Genomic DNA, 21316 nt, shown 5'->3' with positions numbered 1-21316 from the left:
TCGGAAGTGCTCCCCTCAGTGCCTGGCTCAGAACAAGCGCACAATAAATTTCATGTGTTGTTATCATTATCATTATTCTCAAGTAACTTTTAAGGGTTTTCTTTTCTCCTGACATGGTGCTCATTGAATTTAAAGCATATGTCTGTGTGTGTGTGTGTGTGTGTGTGTGTGTGTGTCTGTGTTTGCATGAAGAGTCACAATTGGCTTCTTTCAAGTTTTAATTTTGGTCACCTTTACCTCCCCGCAGCATGCGGCACACTTACGTACAATGTGTTTGAAGGATTAATGATTGAGCTCACAGTGACCCCATATACTTGCTGTGGAATCCAAATTGAATGAGCCGAGATGCCACAGGGACAGAAAAGAGCTGTCTGGATAATTGCTGATCATTCAAAGGGATAAAATAGCCCTTTGTAGTAGACACCCTCCTTGTACTGGGTTATTATAATGCTTAAGCAAAATCTCTGACTTTAAAAATGTCTTATAAATTTGGTTTGAACGCTTGAGTTAGGTTTAATATCATCTTATTTTTCTGTTTTATGAATCATGTCAGTTTTCCTCTGGAGCTTGAGAGAAATGCCGTCCATCAACAGCAAGTAAAGGCATTAAATGACTCATCCGGCCACAACACACCGAGGTGCTCTCACCCCAGGTTTGGGTTTATGTGTTCATTGTTGACCCGCAGCCCTGCCCCCTCTTGAAGCTCTCCTGAGGATATTTCCAGAAAAAATTTTTTTATCAGAATACATATCACTCTTCTCTGAGTAAGCAGATTTTGTAGAGCCACACATCAGTAGTTCATTGATTGGCTGAGCAGAGAAAGGAAGGGTTCCACAAAAGTAAATTGTTCAGCTAAATGGAGCTTATCCTTATAAGCAACATACTTAAAATTTTTAATCATATTTGAAAGAAATGTTTCTAGAGGATATGTTTCCTAGTCAGAAATAATTTGCCCGTGAGTGGCAAAAAATCTACTGAGACTTGCTTAAGTTAAATGGGGGAATTATGGAGAGGATACAAGGATGTCTCATGGAACCCAGGGCAAAAAAATGACAAAGGGTTCCGAAGGGACAGGCAAATCATCTCACAGTCACTGGTCCGACTTGTCCTCTCAAGAACCATTCAGTCCCTGATCTCTGATTATTGATTAACAACTGGAATGGACACAACTCAGTTTTGAGAACCTGATCTGACTCTGACCAGCATTGTAAAATTAAACATTTGTCAGTGGTTTTCAGACAAGTAGAGGGGGACGGGCAGCCACTCTCCCAGCCCCCATGGGAGTATTAAGAAATTGTTTGGGGCATAACTATTTGTCACGGTGACTCGGACAAGACACACTACTCACAGTTAGTGAGCAGGAGCCAGAGGTGTTTAACGTCCTCCCGCGCATGCAAGCATCTCACCCAATGAAGACTTGCCTCCCCCGCTCAACCTCCCTCCCTCCCTCAACCCACCAAATGCCTGTCGTGCTCTTACCAAGAAACAGAGAATCTCTGTGGGTCTTCATTTCACTTTCTCAAACCAGTGGCCTTAGCTTGAGGGTCTATTACAGGTTTTACATTCTGTGGCCTAACCACAAGTGTGTAATGTTTTAGTCCAGAGAGGCCCGCTGGTGGTGATTACTGACATTAAACAAATATTGTGGTTATCCCCATTCTGGGCAGGCAGAAGGGTGGGAGCACTGACCATTCCTGGCCACTTCTGGGGTGAACCATTCATTGCCAAAGAGAGATCCACCCAGGCACCCTTTCCCCTCTGTCATGGTAGCAGGCCCTGGCATCTCCATGAGCCTAGTAAGGATGGTGGTGGTTCAGAGTAGAGCCTCCTGCCTGCCCAGGATGGACATGCAGCAGGATTGAAAAACTGGGAAGCAGATTTGGCTCAACTGATAGAGCATCCGCCTACCATATGGGAGGTCCAGGGTTCAAACTCAGGGCCTCCTGACCCATGTGGTGAACTGGCTCACGCACAGTACTGATGGGTGCAAGGGGTGCTGTGCCATGCAGGGGTGTCCCCCATGTAGGGGAGCCCCACGCGCAAGGAGGGAGCCCCACAAGAAGAGCTGCCCCACGCAAAAAAAGCGTAGCCTGCCCAGGAGTCGTGCCGCACACATGGAGAGCTGACCCAGCAAGATAATGCAACAAAAAGAAGCACACATTCCCAGGGCCGCTGACAAGAATGCAAGTGGACACAGAAGAACACACAGCATATGGACACAGAAAGCAGACAATGGAGCGGGGGCGGGTAGGGAAAAAAATAAAAAATAAATCTTAAAAAAAAAGTAAAAACTGATCTTCATTCTTTTAAGCCCCTGAGATTTTTTTTAAAAAGATACTTAGATTACATAAATATACATTAAAAATATAGGGGATTTCCATATGCCCTGCTCCCTCCCCCTCCCACACTTTCCCACATTAACAACATCCTTCATTAGTGTGGTACATTTGTTACAATTGATGATCACATATTGGAGCATTGCCACTATGTGTGGATTATAGTTTACATTATAGTTTAACACTCTTTCCCACACATTTTTGTAAGTTCTGACAAGATATATAATGGCCTGTATCTGGCACTGCAACATCATTCAGGACAATTCCAATGTCCTAAAAATGCCAACATATTACTCCTTTTTTTTTTTTTTAAGATAATTAGGTTACATAAATGTTACACATAGAATATAGGGGATTGTCACATGCCCCAATCCCCACACGTCCCACATTTTCCCACATTAACAACATCCTTCATTAATGTGGTACATTCATTGCGATTGATTAACACATTTTGGAGCATTGCCACTAAGCATGGGTTAAAGTTTACCTTGTAGTTTACACTCTCTCCCACCCAATTCTGTAGGTTATGACAAGATATGTAATAGTCTGTATCTGTCGTTGCAATGTCATTCAGGACGATTCCAAAACCCCCAAAATGCCCCCATATTTTACCTGTTTTTCCCTCTTCCTGCCCTCAGGACCTCCAGTGACCACTGCCTCCACATCAATGATATCATTTCTTCCATTGCTAGAATCACAATAAGTCTATAGTAGAAAACAGTAAGTCTACTTTAGTCCATAGTTCTTTCCCCACTCTGAGGACTCTGGGATGGTGATGTCCATGTCACCTCTAATTGAGAGGGGGCTGCAATCCATTAGGGCCGATGGATTGGACTCTCTTGCTTGCAGTTGTAGACTCCCTTGCTCCTCGGTATGATAGTTGTCCATCATCATCTCCTTGTTAGTTGTCCTGGGTGAGAACAATGAACTGGAGAGTAGGTGTTGCAACTCCATTGAGATTCAAGGCCAAGCTGGTACATGGACTGCCCAAAGATTTAAGTCTCTTGGATGTACACCTACCAACCCTAGTACTAATTATAGGTTCAAAAAGAAGAACAGAAGAGCCATGTGTAGGGAAACCACCAACGGAGACTGCCTCTGTCGCCCTGGGGAGTATAAATTTCAAAGTAGGGTCCACTGGCAAGGCACCAAACTCCTGAACTGTCTGCCCTGACTATAGTGTCTGGATATCTCCAGAGTCCTCAGGAGCCCCACTATCTGGGATATTATCTAATTTGGCAGTCAATGAGATCCTGCTGAGATGTGCATAAGCATAACCTCTGGAATGGCCTCCCAACTCACTTTGAAGTCTCTTTGCCATATACACTCGTTTGTCTTTACTCTTTTACTCCTTTGGTCAAGGTCTTTTTCCACTTGCAATGATAATTGGTACTTGGTAGTAATCCCTCGGTGCCAGGGGTCATGTCCCACACTGGGAGGATCATAATGTGTTTATATGTTGAGTTTGGCTTAGAGAGTGGTCACATTTGAGCAACAAGGATGCTCTCAGAAGGCAACTCTTAGGCACCCTATAATACTAGGCTGAGTTTCCATTTCAAGAGTAAAGGTTCATAAGCACAGTCATCAATATCAAGGGACCATCAATGGACCATCCTCTTTCACTAGTCTTGCCCCTGTCCTCAGGGGATTCTTGGTGTTCCATTAGAGAATGAGGCAGTGCTTCCCGGGATGGGAATTTGATATTCCTTCGGTTATTGTGTGAATCTCCAACCACCGTGACAATGCCCCATGAACACTTGAACACGTTTATATGCCTTATATGTATGCCCAAGTGAGCTTCCTCCCGTGTATCCCCTGTCACTGACACCCTGCACCAATGATCTTCCCCTGCCATAGTTGTAAGCCTTCTGTGATCCAAAATTTTGAAAATGAAGCCAATAAAATAGCCAAATACAATTAAAAATAAAATAAAATAATAATGACAATTTTAAAAATAATAAAATTTTTAAAAATTTTTAAATAAAAATAAAATTTGGGATAATTAGAAACTAATGAAAAAATATTTAAAAAAATTTTTTGACATTTTGCCTTTCATCACTGTGAGTTCTCTTGTCCTGTATGTACAGTGTCATTTTCTTCCATTTATTCCCCCAGTGTCTTCCTTTTTTCATTTTGTCTTCAAAGAAGTTTTAGGTTACAGAAAAGTCACATACCGAATACAGCCCCTGAGATTTTGAGGACTGTTGTTACTGCTGCAGAACCTTGCCTCTCCTGACCCAGGTAGGCCCTCAGAATTGCTAAGTGCCAGGAACTCTTCAAAACCACTTTGCAAATATCAATTCATTTAATCCTCACAATAGCCCATGAGGTAGGTGCTACTATTATCCTCATTTGATAGAAGAGAAAAGTGAGGCACAGAGAGGTTGGGTAATTTACCCAAGGTGAAACAGGTCCTACATGACAGTTCTGGGATTCAAATCCAGGCAGTCTGGCTCCAGAATCTATATCTTAGCCCAGTGCTATACTGCCCCTCACATCTTATTTTGCAGTTGCCCCTACACTAAATGACCTTAAACTCATGTGTTTTAGTTATCTTATTTCTGCTTTTAATGTCTTTTGAATTATGATTCTTTATTCCTGTCAGCTGTCACTTTTCACTGTTGCCAATGTACCTGCCTCTAGCAATAACCCCTCCTAATTTTCTGTTCTAATATGCTGTTCCTAATCCATTATGGATGCGAAACCAGCTAATTAAGCTTGTTACACGTGTTATAATGGTGACTAATTGAGTCTGGCCACCTTGATAGCCAGCCTCATTCTGTTCCGCACCCACCCGCCTTGCTCACTCTCTCGCAGTTGTGTGATTGGTGGCTCTCGTATGTGGCTCTTTCTCTAGACAGCACGCTCTTCTGGGGGAAGGTAATGAGTTTAATTCACCTTTGTGTCTAGCTGTTCCCGTCCCTTTGCACCTAGCACAATGCTTTGCATATGTTAGGTGACTAATAAATATCTGCTAAGACTATTAAGTAATTAGGTTCTGAGTAATGGCCTAAGGACTCACCTATAAGTTAATTAGATGGGCTTTGTTACTAGCCTTTGGGACATCTGTTTTAGCTGTCCAGAGGCCTTTGGGATTCTCTCAGTTGTGCCTTGGATACTTAAGATTATGGGACAAAGAGATCAATAAATTCCTTCATTTACTCCCTCAGTAGCTATTTATTGAGTTTCTACCATAATATTAATGCCAGCAGCTTAAACCTCCTGGAAAGTGCTTTATAGGTATTAATTTATTTCACTCTCACAACAGCCCCATTAGGTACTATTACCATCATCCCATTTTATAGATAAGGAGAAAGAAGCACAAAGAGCAATTTTCCCACAGCTTCATAATGAGCAAGAAGTGGAGGTAGACCAGCTGGGTTCTGGCGCTCTCAAGGGGGCCAAGACAGAGAAAGTCCTCAGGAGGTTGGCATTCGAAGCAGGAAGCAGATAAAAAACAAACATACCTATCCACAAAACAATTACAGGTTGTGATAAGTGTTCTGAAAGGACTCAACAGAGAGCTCTAATAGAAAATAAAGAAAAAGAGGAGGATGGTCTGCAGGGGCCTCTGTGAGGAGGTGTAGTCATCTACTACTGCATTAAGAAAGTATCCTAGAACTTAGTTCTTAAAGTACTAAACACTTCTTATCTCACCGTTTCTATAGGTCAGGAAATAGGGAGCAGCTTAGGAACTGGAAACAGTGGTTCTGGCTGAGAGGGTCTCGAGAGGTTGTAGCCAAGACGTCGCTAGGGCTGCGGTCAACCAAAGGTTGCATTGGGCTGGGGATCTGCTTCTAAGACGGTGCTGTCTATCGGACGGGGTTCAACCAGACAAGCAGAACCAGTAGGTGATGTGGGGTGTGTGTGTGTGTGTGTGTGTGCCTGGTCCAGGGAATTAGGTCATGCAATTGTAGGGGCTGGTTAAGCTGTACCTACAAGACTGTCTCCATGTTTGATGCTAGAGATTGAAGACCACGGGCAGGAGAGGCAAGAAGGGAAGATCATGAGCAGAGTGGATCCCCATAAGCATGAGCTAGAACCCCACAAGGAAGGACTGAAACCCATGTCTGTTCTTGTCTCTGACCTTGGTGACAAGAACATCCTATAGAAGCCAGGACCCTTCATTATGGAGCTAAAACTCACCCCTGGCCCAGCACCTGCTTCCTATCAACAAGGTTAAGTCAGCAGATTAGCAGCAAAGCACGTGTTACAAAATTGTTGCTGCCCCTCTTCCACCCTCCAAATCTCCAAGAATCTCCTTTTTGGCCCCCTAACTGGAAACATACAAGAAAGGGGATTCTAAGAAATGTAGTTTGACCTCACCAAGTTAACACATTCCAAAGCATTCCCATTTCAGCATGGCTTTGTGCTGAAGGCTTCAGTTCCTCACTGGCTGGAGGCAGGAGGCCTCAGTTCCTTGCCACATGGGCCTCTCATTAGGGCGGCTTGAGCATCCTCATGACATGGCGGCTGGCTGCTCCCAAAGCAAGTGATCCAGAGAGAGAAGGAAGAAACCACAATGTCTTATATGGCCTTATCTCAGAAGTCATGCCCCATCACTTCTCCCATAATGTATTCATTACAACTGAGTCACAAAGTTCAGAATGGACACAAGGGGAAGGGAGTGAGGCCCTTCCTTTTGAAAGGAAGATGTCAAAGAATTTGTGGATCGATTTAAAACCACCACAGGGGCAGCATTTAAGCTATGGAGAAAGAGCAATTCTTAGAGTCAGAGGGGAGTGTTTCAGGCAGAAGGAAGAACAATCAAGAGGCCCTGCAGAGCTGCCTGTGTGCAGGATCTCCCAGCTCAGTGTGGCTAGAGCTTCATGAGCAGTGCTGGGAAGGAGCAGCCTAAGGTGAGGCTGGGTCTCCTCAGTCAGGATGAGGAATCTGTGTTTTATTCCAAGTGCAACAAGAAGCCACTGGGAGGTTGCAAGAAGAGTAACTTCAAGTTTTACGTTTTTGAAGTATCGTTGGAGGGGACGGGAGTGGAAGTAGAGAGCCAACAGGAGGCATGGAAACACGAGCCTATTCTCATCCTGGCTTTGCCGTTTACTTGATCAACTCACTTAACCTTTCTGAACCTTGTTTTCTACTTCCATAAAATGAAGCAAGTCTTCCCTGCACACCTCACAGCTTGATTACAGGACACACAGAGAATGCACACGGAGACACTTTATAAAGTGCAAAATGCTCTGCAAATACAGTCAAGGAGTTTTTGCCTGACCTGCTCTGGGTTAGCACCGCTTCCCAGAGTTTAGATATTTTTACTCCAAGGGAGCAAAAAGGTCACAAGAAGACCTTTTTTGCTTCACTGTATCTATTTTTGCAATTGCTATTCAACACCTAACAGGGTTAGTACACACCAAAGTATTTAAGTGACTAAGAACCATCACATCACGCTTAATGCTAGGAGACTACTGTGACGTCACTGACCTTCCGTGTTGACCCACGCCACCCTGGTCGTGTGGCTCCGACAATCTTTGGCCAGTAGCCTAGAAGCAGCTTAAGATGGGGAGTTTGTGAAGTGCCATAGTGAGAGAGCGAGCTCTCAGAAGACGCCTGTGCGGGAGTGAGGAAAGCAGGAGAAGGTAGGGGAACAAACAAGCAAATGTGGTTTCAGGAAAAGTTCAGCTCGCTGAGGAGCTCTGGAGCATGAATGGGAGCACAGAGGTTGTAACTAATCGGCGACGGAGATGTGGCGAGGTGGACATTCTGCCTGCAGACCCTCTCTTCTGCTAGCCAGGTGAGGTAAATCAACTGATTTCCCTAGTGAGATGTGTTTTCCAGTGGGCTTGTGCTTTCAATTATTCAGAGGAAGAACTATTCCATTTTAGGGCTGTTTTCCTGATCTTGGTTTTTTCCCTCATTTCCAGCTCCTGCACACTTCCTCTTCCCTAGTAGTTAGTTGGTACCAGAGATTCTAATCTTTCTGCTTAGTGGAATGCGGGTGTGAATGTGTGTAAGTGTGCAGGTAGGTAGGTGTGTAACGGTGTGTGTGTGTGTATGTGTGGGGGTGGGGGTGGGGAGGCGTTCTGAACAGTCATAGACTGCCAGATAAAATGCCCTTGATCTGATAGGCCTGCTTCAAACCATTAGACTGCCTCGCTCGACAATCTAGCAGCCTCCAGTTGATGGATTTGCAGAGGTGCTCAAGGATAATTGGCATTTTAATGGGAAAATGCCATGTTCCCAAGTGTCAGAATAGCAATAAGATACCCCAAGGGCCATTAACAAGGTTCTTGGGTAATTAAAGTTGCTCGCCCATCAGTCTTGGCCTCAGAACTCATCCCGCACTTGCAGCAGGGCTTCTGGGGGTGCCCCCATTCTCACAAACCGCTAAATTGGAATTCTAACCATCAAAAGGCTCTTCCCACTCACACATGTGTACTGAAGAGCAGTCATTGTCTCTGCCTGTCACTGCCTATCTCCTCTTTGGCCAGGGCTGGGCTCAGCTGAGAATTATGAAGATCATGGATGATAGAAGGAATAACTCTTCACTGACTCTTTTGGTGCCAACTTGCAGAGGCTGCATTTCAAAAGGGCATTTCGATACAATGTACCCACCATTCGCCGAGTGTTTATAGATGCTAGGTCCAGCGTGGTCCCCCCTGGATTGGTAAGCGGGCCCCGTTCATCCCCTTGGCTGGGTGTCCTAGTGTCTACACCCCTAGATGTGGTGGCCCTGGCTAATGTTTAATTATGCACCCATATTTACAACTCTTGTTACCCCCCATTTTGCAGATGAAGAAACTGACATTGAGAGAGGGAAACTGGTTTGTCCAAGACCACAGAGGAATTGGAAATCAAACCTTGGTTGTTTCACTCCATAGCTCAAAGTTTTAACCTATAATGCTCAGTTTTCAAAAATTTGGGGGAACTAATTTCTGTACTTGTTGTGGGAGAAAATGCACCTATGAAAAAATTCTTGATTCTCATTGTGACCAAAGGGGTCTTTCCACTGCCATCTTGAGAGCACGGGCAAGGGCTCAGGTAAAGCACACAGGGTGGACTACCAGCTTAGAGGTGAGCTTGTGTGGTAGGACAGTGCTTTCCTTCCCTGGCAGGGGCATCTTTAGAAAAGAGAAATATGAGTCAGGGTTCTAACAGGAAATGGATGGCTCTCTAAACTGGAAGATATAAGGGCAGTCTAATAAATGTTCTCTACAAAGCTGAGGGCAGAGTTTAAGAAACCCACTAAGAATGGGGGAAATTCCAAGAAAGGCAAAAGCAGGGAGCGGTTACCTCCTGTAGAGAGGAAGGGAAATGGGAGACAGTGGTTGTTAGCTACCCACCTTTGGGAGAGGGAGACAGCCAACCAGAGAACCAGCAAGGAGGAGGTCAGGGGTGATGCTTCATCCCTGAAGCTGAGTGAAGGGGAGCTCCAGATGGATTCCCCCCCAGAACTGGGCAGGGGGAGAAGAATCAGAGAGAGAAGAGCCCACAGCACAAAGGGGGTCAGCAGATGCCAAGAAATGAGACTCAATTTGAGCTGTCTTCCCAATAACCCACCCAAAGGAGAGCCCAGTACCAAGGAGAGGAACTGAGCAGCTGTTCTGGTCATCTACTGCTGTGTAACAGTCCACCCCCAAACTTAGAGGCTGACAGCGACAGCCAGTTTGTTGTGTGTGATCTCAAGGGTCAGGAAATCAGGCAGGGCTCTGCCGAGACTCCTGTTCCATGGGGCATGAACTGAGTTCCATTGGTGTACTCAGCTCGTGACGTGCTGGTCTGGAGAGTGCAAGTCAGCTCACACTCATGCCTGTTGCCTCGCTGGGGATGGCCAGAAGGCTGGGCTCAGCCGAGTCTACTGACGGGGGCATCTAGATGTCCTCACCTTTCCTGCACAGCAGTCTCAAGGGTAGTCAGACTTCTTCCATGGTGGCTCAGGCCACCCAGGGAGTGTTCCAGGAGCCCTGGGTGGCATTTGTGAGGTTTTTTATGACCTAGGCTCAAATGTCCCAGAATGTCCCTTCCACTGCATCCACTGCATTGAGCAAGTCACTAAGGCCAGTCCAGGTTCAAGGGAAAGAGAAGCAAACACTCTGCAGATATCTTTTATCCACCTCAGGGGCATTTGGCAGATGTCTAGCCAGAAGGCACCTCTCAGGTCAGGGAAAGGCAGATGGCAAGGCCCCTCTCCTAGGACCTTTTGTATAACTTAGTTATCTGCCCCAGGAGAAAGCAGGCATTGGCTGCCAGCCCAGCAGGAGGCAATGCCAGAGAAGCCGTGATGGCTACAAAAGGAAAAGTAATACCTCTTCTTCCCCAACCTACCTCTTAAACCCTAAAGCACCAGAGGAGGAAGAGAGAGATGGAGGAGAAAGGGGCCAACAAGTGGCCCTCTCAAGATCCCCAGGTCGAAGCTGGGCATGCACAGGGGCTAGAAGATGAAAGTTAAACTGGATGTGAGATTGAAACTTGAAGCTAGCCTGGACTGGACATTTCAGACCCACAAGTGACTGGTAAGCAATGAGGTTTGCTGAACTCTCCAGGGGAGATTAAAGAGCACCGTGAAGGCAGTAATTGGAGAAAAATAACACTGCTGTTTGTATCCTTACTGAATCCAGACTGTTCAATAAGGTGGTAACCTTTGCATAACTAACTAATGCATGGATATAATGTAGTTAGCAAGAGGCAGATTTGTAAGGCTTAAAAAGGTTCCTTTCTTAAGAAACTTCAGAACTTAAAGCCCTCCCAGATGACCCTCAGTGGGGACTTAACATCTCGGCTTGGGATGGAGCAGGGACACCCTTGGGAGTGGGGGTGGGGTAGGAGTCAAAAACCAGTAAGAGAGGGAAGGGGGTTTGACTCAATGGATACAGTGTCTGCCTACCACATGGGAAGTCCAGGGTTCAAATCCAGGGCCTCCTGACCCGTGTGGTGAGCTGGGCCACACGCAGTGCTGATGTGCGCAAGGAGTGCCATGCCACGCAGGGGTGTCCCCCGCAGAGGGGAGCCCCACGCACAAGGAGTGTACCCCGTAAGGAGAGCCGCCCAGCACAAAAAAAGTGCAGCCTGCCCAGGAGTGGCGCGGCATACATGGAGAGCTGACGCAGCAAGATGACACAACAAAAAGAGAGACAGATTCCCAGTGCCACTGACAAGAATAGAAGTGGACACAGGAGAACACACAGCAAATGGACACAGAGCAGACAACTGGGGCGGGGGGGGGAGAGGGGGTGGGGAGAAAAATAAATAATATTAAAAAACAAAAACAAAAAAAAAATAAGAGCAGTGGGTGGGGAGGGAGAAGAGGTGGGAGACCAGAGACTGAAGAGAGGAACTCCCAGGCACCTGTGGCAGAGCCCCTGGGGAGAAAGGAAAAGGCACCTTGCATCACCTTCTGGACATAGAGTATGTTGCCAGATGTTGCCAGTTGCCTTCTGGTGTTGGACTCTGGCCGCAGACCTTCCTTAGAGGTGGCCATTATGAGGAGCTATAACCAATATAAACTCCTGAAAGCAGGAGGAAAGTTCCCACCTCCCAGTTTCCATGAGGCTCAGGTATATTAAAAATGATCATACCTGTCCCAGTCGGCCTCCTGACAGGACACAGCGCACCCTCAATGTGGACAATTTGAGGAATATTAATAAGAGACTATTACCTAAGTGGGCAGGATGTAGGGACGCCACAGCAGACATCCAGAAACCCAGGCTAGTGACAGTGAGCTATCACCACCCCGAGGCCTGAAGGCATGAGGAGGCACAGGGGCCGCTTTGGGGACCTGAAAGTGGCCCGGGCTGCCTGACAGGAGCTGCAAGTTTGAGGGATGCTTCCAGGTCAAAGCTACTCCATAGGACGTCAGGGGGGACAAACTGGTGGGACCCAGCCAGAAACCAGAGGACAATGAGGTCTGAGGTCACCTGTGCCGCTCAGCCTCCTGGGGACACAGCAGGATGGAGACGGGTGGAGAGGGCATGGGGAGGAGCAAGTGGAAATATCCGGCGTGGTGACAATAAAAAAGAGCAGCAGAAACAGCTACCAAACAGGCACTCACGGAATTCTAGACCTCATGCTGAGCATCTGCCAATTTCATTCTCACAATTTTATCCATATAATTTCTATTAATGTCCCTAAGATTACAGGTGATGAAAACGAACCTCAGAGAGATTAGCTGCCCAGCATGACACAGCTGGGAAGTGGTAAAGCAGGATTCAAATCAGGTACTTGGGCCTGTGCCTGTGAGCTTGGGTGGGTCTGCCTCTTGTACACAGGGAAGTGGGGAGGCCTAGGCCATGGGTTAGCAAAAAACTCCAGTGCCCTTGGAGATCTAGCATCTCCTAGAAAGAGGAGAACTCAGGAGCAGGTGCCTCTCCCATCATTCTCAGTCATTGAAAGGACCAGGATAAGTGGGGCGTGGGAAAGTTTGCAGTAGATCATGTTAAAGGATACTACTTTAAAAGGTAAAATCATAGCTCTCTTATATGTAAAGTGAATAAAGAATATATCTCACTAGCTAAGGAAACAACCAGTTAAATATACAGCCACTACAAAGATGAGTTTTTAAGAAGCAGACATATATAGGTAATCAGAATTGCTGGGAAACAGACTTGGCCCAGTGGTTAGAGCATCCGTCTACCACATGGGAGGTCCAAGGTTCAAACCCCGGGCCTCCTTGACCCATGTGCAGCTGGCCCACACGCAGTGCTGATGTGCGCAAGGAGTGCCGCGCCACACAGGGGTGTCCCCTGCATAGGGGAGCCCCACGCGCAAGGGGTGCGCCTCGTAAGAAGAGCCACCCAGTGCGAAAGAAAGTGCAGCCTGCCCAGGAATGGCACCGCCCACACTTCCCGTGCTGCTGACGACAACAGAAGCGGACAAAGAAACAAGACGCAGCAAAAAGACACAGAGAACAGACAACCGGGGGGGGAGGGGGGATTAAATAAAATAAATAAATCTTTAAAAAAAAAAAAGAATTGCTGACATGGATTTGCTAACAGATGCAATACTTACCTCTTGCAAGGGGGGTGTCAATTGCATCTCTACTGGACAAGATTTATTTGCATTATCATCAATTTCCTACAAATCACAGAGATTTGAAATTGTTCATTAAAGACAAAGGAAGGCACAGGCTCCTGTAGAAGAGTGGCCTAGTATCCACTGAAAGGAGGGCCCATCATCTTGTTTTGCTCTTATCAAAGACTCCCAATTATTCTTGGCAATTATGATTGCAGTCATGTGTGACTTTCTAGACCTGCCACCCATGTGGCTGTCCAACTTTGGCAGTACCCGGCTGTGAAGCAAGCAGCCAGCGGAGAGAAACTTCACTGCCCACTCCTCCGGCAGCTCCTCCCATGTCCTTCCCCTCCTGGGCAGCTTCGCCCAATCAATTCCTGCAAATTGAGTTCCTTGAACGATCTTCCTCCTTCAGTCCCTCCTTCCCCTTCATTTAGGCCTCCCTCCCTTTCCCTTCTCTCCTCAAGCCCGCTCTCTTCTTATCTTTTGATGATAAACCATAAAGTCTAAATTATTGGCAACTGAAAAGCTAGTTCCTCTTTCCTCAACAGCTAGGTGAACTTCAGCCTCAAACTTTCCAAGCAGGAGAAGGAACTTCTTTGCCTTCCACCCTTCTAACTTATTGTCTATCTCCCTTTTCTAGAATGTGGACTCCAGGGGAGGTGTGTGTGTCTGAAGGGATTTTGTCTCTTTCATTCACTACTGTATCCCCGGTACCTAAAACAATGTCTGGCATGTAGTATGTGCTCAGTAAATATTGTTGAATGAAAGCAAATAGACTGAACTTTAATTTCCTTCCACACCTGATGCACTGGCCCAAGTTCTAGGCTTCACCCTCCCTATTACCTAACCCATGAAGCATCTTTCTTCAATTTCCTCTTTCTCCTCTGCCTCACTTAGCGTCTAACTTGGAAAACTGCCTGAGCTTGGGGAGCAGGAAATGGAATCTTAAAAGTTCCAGAACTCCTGACAAATCAAATGCAGTCAGCCCAGGTTCTCAGAGCTAAGTCTCAAATACTCTCTGACAGGACAGATCCAAATTTTGTGAGACCTAAGGTTTATTTCGGGAGTAGGGAGGACTCTTTAGGAAAAGAAAAATAGGAAATTAGGTATGAAGGGCTTCCTTTCCTGCCCAGGCCGGCCAGCAGCAAGGGCACAGCCTGGAGCCTGTTAAGAGGCAGAATGTCAAGCCTCACCCCAGGCCAGCTGAATTGGCACCTGCCTTTTCAGAAGATCCTAGGGTATGGATTCACACACATTAAAGTAGACTTACACCTCCGTGTCGTCCCATCGACTCCCCGGACCTCACAGCAGCCCTGCAAGCAAGGGGCCTGAAGCATCACGGTAAATCCCGCTCTGGTCTCTAGACTCTGCAGCCAGGCTTGCTGTCGGCCAGTGCTGCAGGGTTCAGGCTGAGGGGCCAGGAGCTGGAGTTCTGACCCGGACACTGACAATCTCTGCTTGGCATCCACTAAGGGACCGGGTGAGTCTAGCACAAGGAGAGATGGAAGGCCGGGCAAGTCGAGGGGTTTGGACACTCCTAACCTCGTGGTGTGTGTGTGTAGTAGATGCTCTCGGAACCCCTGCACTCTCCCTCCGGCTTTCATGTTGGCAGAACGCTCTGGGCTTCTAGGTCCTTGGCTTTGTCCCATAAAGGAATCTAAGGACATGCCACAGGGTAGGGAAGAGAGTAAAGAGTTTATTAAGAAACAAGAAAAGAAAAAAGGTACACAACCCAGACACGGTGCCGCGTGCTACAGGGAGGGGTTTTTTAAGGCCTTCCCCCCAGCCCTTTCCTAATGTTGGGGAGGGGACCCACTGTTCGCTGTTCTGATTGGTTGCCCCACCTGTTAGCACTCGGGGGACCAAGGAGGAAGCCTTTGGTTTGGAGTTATCCAGGACCAGTGGGGAGGCCTGTCTGGAGTTATTTGGGGCTTCCCCTTGACCCCAGAAAGCGTTCCAAATGGGACCTCACGGCCAGGGTCTCGGTGGGGTCTTTCCGGCTTTGTTCTTAGAAGCGGCCTTCCCTCGGTTTTCTGGGTGGGGTCTCACGCCACGTTCTCCGCCGGGTCCCAGCTCTGACTCATCTTCCCCTTTCCCCTACACTAACCCGCCTCACTGGCGGCAGCGCCCTGCTCTGATTTCTAGCGCCCCCTGTAGGACTTTGTGTGGCAGCTGGAGGCTCTCTTCTTGCAAGGTGGGCTCCAATACCAGAGGACTGACGCCCCCTGCGCCCCCGCTCCCAGCAGCCCTCAGCAATGACTGACGGGGGTTGAGGACGGTCCCCAGCCCCCTCGGCTCCTCCGTGGGGTTCCTGAGAAGCGGGTCCCACACTGTCTCCCCGGGGGATTTTCCTGCTATTGCCACAGGGCAAATGACTTGGTGGTACACTTTTTATGGGGGTGGGGGGGCTTCCCTTCCCTATAAACAAATTGTCCTACAATCCTTGTCTCAGGAGCTGCTACTGGGAAACCCAGTGGAGGACAGTGGGGAGGGAAGTTGTAGTGAAGATCGCGGGCTGATTTTTCTGTCTTAACCATGACAGTATCTGCCAAACAGGACCCTTTCCTGGGGAGCAATCCAGCTCAGCACAGGCTGGAAGCCCTGGAAGGAACGGGAATGCAGACCTGCTGCCCACCGAGCAGCGGGGCTTAACGCTCCCGTTTTAGCTCAGGGCTTCTCCATCAGGGCACTGCTGACATTTGGGGGCCATGAATTCCCTGTTGTGGGGGGAGATCCTGTGCACACAGATGCTGGGCAGCAAACATCCCCGCCCTCTGCAGACTCCACACCGGCGAGCACCCACCCAACTGTGCTAACCAAATATGTCCCCGAAGGGGCAAAGTCACCCCCAGCTGAGAACCCCTGGGTTAACAGAGCCCTTTTTCTTCTGAGCCACAGCAAGCTAAATCCAGCCTCACCATTTTCCACCCGCAGTAAAACTTAAAGCCCTTTGGTTTACCTCTGCTGCTTCTGCCCTCTGCCTTGCCTGGCTCCGAGCCCTCATTATAAAACCCATTTGTCACCGCTCCCTTTTCGAGGATGGATTTCCAGATTGTCCGCTGACGGCTGCCTGGGATCACGTTTCCGGTAAAGAGGCCCAACAAATCACCTCCCTCCTGGCTCAGGATTCCAGAGTGCCCTCAAGTGGCAAGGAGCCGCCATTCCCTCTGGTTCCCCTTCAAATTCCAGGCCACTCTGCAAAGAACTGTGGGGGGCAGGGGCCTCTTCCCAGCTCATTTCTCCTCCTAGAAAATCCACTTTCTCACAATTTTGTTTTGAAAACTCAGTCGCGTCTTCTCCAGGCTGCTTCTCCACAGAGCATGCTTTTGGGTGCAGCCCTGGAATGCTGAGTCTGTGAGGTGTGTGTGTGTGTGTGTGTGTGTGTGTGTGTGTGTGTGCGCTTATGGGTATGAGGATTTTCAGAGTCTGGTCAGGGATGGAGGAATGCAAATGGGGTGAGCTCAGAGGGAGGCTGCAAGCCCACCACGCTGACCAGAGCCAGCATAAACCAGGCTGGCACAGGGCAGCCAGGCCCCTGTCAAGCTGTCGGGAGGAGGAGGTGCAGGGAGAGGGCTGGGAAAGGGACAGCCACTGCTCTGCTGGCCCACAGGCTGTATTCAGGTGGCTCCAATAGAGGCCACCAGATGGCATGGACTCTGTTCTCTCTCGAGTCACCAGTTTTAGCACCTGGCAGCGGCCGGAGGGAAACCAGATCCAGTTCTAACGTTTCCATGCCTGCTTCAGACATGAGAGTGCCTCTCCAGGAGGGATGCTTCAGAAGATGAGGACATGAGGGATGTGTTCAGTCTGGTTTATGGAGAGCTGGCAAGTGCCCGCAGAACTGAGCAAAGAAACTACGCAGGCTGGAGGGAGGAAGGGGTCCCTCTTGGCATGGGGGCTGAAGAAGAAAAGCTTTGGGGGCTAGGGAGGTGTATCCCGGCTTACCAGTCACTCTCTCCAGTACGAGGTCAGCCCACTCCACTCTCTGCAGACCTGTTTTCAGATCACTACCCAGCTCACACAAGGCAAAACAGGATTTTCACCTACAGGAAGGAGAAAGCCAATGTATTAAAATGTTAACACTTAGGGGAACTTTTTGTGCTATTATTGAAAATTTTGTACTTCTGAAATTATGTCATAATAAAAAATGTTAACCTTAAAAAATATTTTGTAATAACCCCTTTGTCATCCTGAAATTTATTTTTTTTAATTTAAATAATTTTTAAAAATGCATATAGGGAAGTGGATTTGGCTCAACAGATAGAGCGTCCGCCTACCACGTGGGAGGACTGCGATTCAAACCCAGGGCCTCCTGACCCGTGTGATGAGCTGACCCACATGCAGTATTGATGAGCGCGAGGAGTGCTGTGCCATGCCAGGGTGTGTGTCTGCAGCATAGGGGAACCCCACATGCAAGGAATGCACTCCTTTAAGAAAAGTTGCCCAGAATCAAAAAAGTTCAGCCTGCCCAGGAGTGGCGCCACACAGACAGAGAGCTGATAAAGCAAAATGACAACAAAAAATGACACAGATTCCCGGTGTTGCAATGAGAATATAAGCAGACACAGAAGAACACACAGCGAATGGACACAGAGAGCAGACAACTGGAGGGGCAGGGAAGGGAAGAGAAATAAATAAATATGTAAAATGCATTTAATGCCTCTAAAATAAAGGAGAAATAGAAGAAATGCAATTGATAATATCATACGCAATTCAATATGTAAATGTCCAGGCATGGATCCATTAAGATACATAATGAAGTGGTTAGATGCTTGCAACTTACAGTGAAAAAGTTTGGATCTCAGAAATATAAGACATTATGAAGCTGAATATTCAAATATATAAGGAATCCTTGTAGATGCAACAGATACACCTGAAGACTGTTTTAGGTGCATTGCTCTGTCAACTCAAGTACCATCAACAGCCTTGCCACTGGTGATGTGATTTTTCAAATGGAAAACAATTTTTGATAAAGGTTTGAACAAAACGAAGTACAACTATCCCTTGATTTACATAGTGGTTGAATTTTTAGAAACTTCAATACAGATTAAGACCATGCAACAATTTTATATTGGTATGTAGGTGGAGTTATTAATTCATGCTACTATGGCTGCATGACATTAACCCCAAAACTTACTTAGTGGTTTAAAATGACCATTACCATGTATTATCTTTCATAGTTTTCAAGGGCCAGGAATTCAGGCAGGGCAGAGCAGGTATAGCTTGTCTCTATGATATCTGGGACCTGAGCTATAATAGTCAAAGGTTGAGAGCTAGAATCATCAGAAGACTTGACCGGGGCTGCAAGAATCACTTTCTAGATGGTTCACCCATGTGGCTGGAAAGTTGGTGAGGCTGTTGGCAGGAGACCTTAGCTCCTTCCTGTGCAAATCTCCCCACAGTGCTACTTGAAGTTGTCCTCTCAGCTTGACAGCTGGCTGGCTGAGTAATCCAGGGCACAGAGGGACAGTCAGAAGCTACACTCCTCATAATCCAGCCTCAGAGGTTACATAGCATCACTGCCACATTCTGTTCCTTGGAAGTGAGTCACCAAGTCTGAACCACACTGGAGAGGATGGGAACTGGGCTCCAGGCTCGGGAGCATTAACAGACTTGCAGGCATATTTTAATATCACGACAGCCCAGGGAACTCAAAACAGTTTTTCACCTACATGAAGTCCACTCAAAAATTGGGTGGCACACAGGATAAAATGCATTATGGGGGACAGTGTCATGTATTATGGGGTGCTTGGCACCCAGTAACTGCACCTCAACTCTGCCAAATACCGGTTGCACTTCCCCAACATTGTGACAACCAAAAAATCCCTCACACTTCCCCAGTTCCCTCTCCTTCAGAACCACTGTAATGGGCGATGAAAGCTACTGAAAATTTGGGGCAAGGAAGCAACGCAATCAGACCCAGGCTTTTTGTTATCCTAGCAGAAGTGTGCAGGAAAACTTCCAAATTGTTTTAAAAAATATAAACCAAAGCCTTCATGAGGTATTTTTCTATTCTTATACTTATTTATATTATACTTATTTATATTCTTATTCCTGCTAACACTCCGCTGCCCTTCTCTTCTCTTTCTCTCTGCCTTCCAGTTATGCCAGCCCTGTTTAGGGCCATCATAATGTCAGGCTCCCTGGTGGCTCAGGGTCTTTCCACCTCCTCTTTCTCCTCCATCTAGAACGTTCTTCTACTCTTCTCCCACACCCATCCCTCTTTCAGCATTTCTTTTTTCCAAATAAATCTTCCTGGTTCTCTCAGAAGATACCAGATTCATCGGGGAACATGGTTTGCTAGCCAATTCAAACACTTACTGAAGTTTTTACTTAGAGATTTGTGCGATTCTGTGTCCAGTTTCTTTCTCCCCTGAACAAACATGAGCTCAGTGATGGCAGAGGGAGGACAGGAGATGGAACTTTTGCATTAGCTACAGAACGAGGCAACTTCAGATACCACGGAGTTTACTACTCCTTTTGGGCTCCCCGAATACGCAGCCCCACATATCACCTAGTGAAAGGCAAGAGTGGGAAGGGCCAGTCCCTATTGAAATATTGGCAGAGATATAGATCTGACTGTGCCTGCACACACATAAAGAGGCATCTTATCTCCCTGGTTTGCAATGAAAACACGCAGCTGCTAATGGTGGTATTGCTAGGTTGCTCTGTCGAGCATGATTTTCTGTTTCAATTACTGCGGTGGTGGTGATTTAGCAGCCAGCCTGCCAGAGAAATGCTCCTACGAGGTTAGGTAGCAACTGCCAAGGGGAGAGATGGCCTGGGTTACTGTCTAATGTCTCTCGCTGCCTCTCGCAGGGTAACAGGTGCATGCGCCTCTGCTGTCCACCCAACAGGCCACCCTGGGGGTGGTCCAGGGCTTGCCGGGGGTTCACGAGGGGGCTTCGCATAGACTGGGCTTTTGGCTGGACTGGCGTACGGGAAGTCTAGCCATCACCAGTAGCATCGAGAGAGTGCTAGCTGTGCCAGGCACTCTGCACACGACATGCTGCCTGCCCACTGCACAGCTGACCTCCCAGAGGCTCTGAGAGGCTCTAAGGAAGCTGCTGTCTTCTTCTCCTGTGGCTGCCATAACGAATGACTGCAAACTCGGTGGCTTGCTTTATTCCCAGGTCTGGAGGGCAGAAACCCAAAGCCAGGGTGCCTGCAGGTGCGCTCCCTTGCAGGCTCCAGGCGAGAAGTGCCCCCTGCCTCCTCCAGCGCCTGGTGGCCCCAGGCACCCCTCGGCTTCTGGCAGCTTAGCTCCAATCCCTGCCTGCATCGCAGCGTGGCCCCCTCTCCCCGTGTCTCCGTCTCTGTGCCCACATTTCCTTCTTCTTATAAGGGCCCTGGTCATGTTGGATTTCGGGTCCCCCCAGTCCAGAATGACCTCATCTTGACTACATCTGCAAAGGCCCTCTTCTAAATCCGGTGACATTCCCAAATGCCCGGGGTTAGGACCTGAACCTCCCTTCTGGGAGACCACAATTCAAACCTCAACTGTCACTTAAAGTCAAAAAAGCTCACACCCAGGGAGCAAGGACTTGACTCCAGATCCATCTGCCGACGCAGTGGAGGTCTGCCCACCTGCCTGTGCGGCCGGCCCCTGCCTTACCGCCAGCCAGGGTGTCACCCCTCCAAGCCTCGTCACCAGGAACCGGCTCTGCCCCTGCAGGCTCTCGGGTGATTTCCAGCGGGGGAGGACTTTGGCCAAGTGCTGGGGGTGGGGGAGACTGGCATTCATCTGCCCCTAGAGAAACCCCCCTCCTCCAGGCAGATGGCAGGAGGAGCCTCAGGGCCTCCCCTCTTGAGCTGTGGGGCAAGGCTGCTCTTGGCGTCCTACACTTTGTGGGCTCGAGAATTCCCCTAGCTTCCCCAAAGGTAGAACTTTCATATGGATCCACACAGAAAAGGAAGGTCTGATGGTGACAATTGCTTCCCCCTTTAGAGCCCTCCCCAGTGAGGGCACTTTCCGTATAGTATTTCCTGATTTCGTGAGTCTAGCCTCCAGCGTC

The 21316-nt window shown here is 47.9% G+C and overlaps 1 long non-coding RNA gene across 1 annotated transcript; it reads left to right on the top strand.

Annotated features, from left to right (window-relative positions):
* Nucleotides 1-7822: 7822 nt before the first annotated feature.
* Nucleotides 7823-10904, top strand: LOC131276104 (uncharacterized). Its single transcript, XR_009183592.2, has 3 exons — nucleotides 7823-8085; nucleotides 8783-8958; nucleotides 10633-10904. It is a non-coding gene; the product is annotated as an uncharacterized lncRNA (long non-coding RNA).
* Nucleotides 10905-21316: the final 10412 nt, after the last annotated feature.

The sequence above is a fragment of the Dasypus novemcinctus genome, chromosome 26, assembly GCF_030445035.2.
Source record: "Dasypus novemcinctus isolate mDasNov1 chromosome 26, mDasNov1.1.hap2, whole genome shotgun sequence".
NCBI classification, from domain to species: domain Eukaryota; kingdom Metazoa; phylum Chordata; class Mammalia; order Cingulata; family Dasypodidae; genus Dasypus; species Dasypus novemcinctus.
The sequence above is the reverse complement of the archived record's forward strand: the minus strand, read 5'-3'. Positions and strand labels throughout refer to the sequence as shown.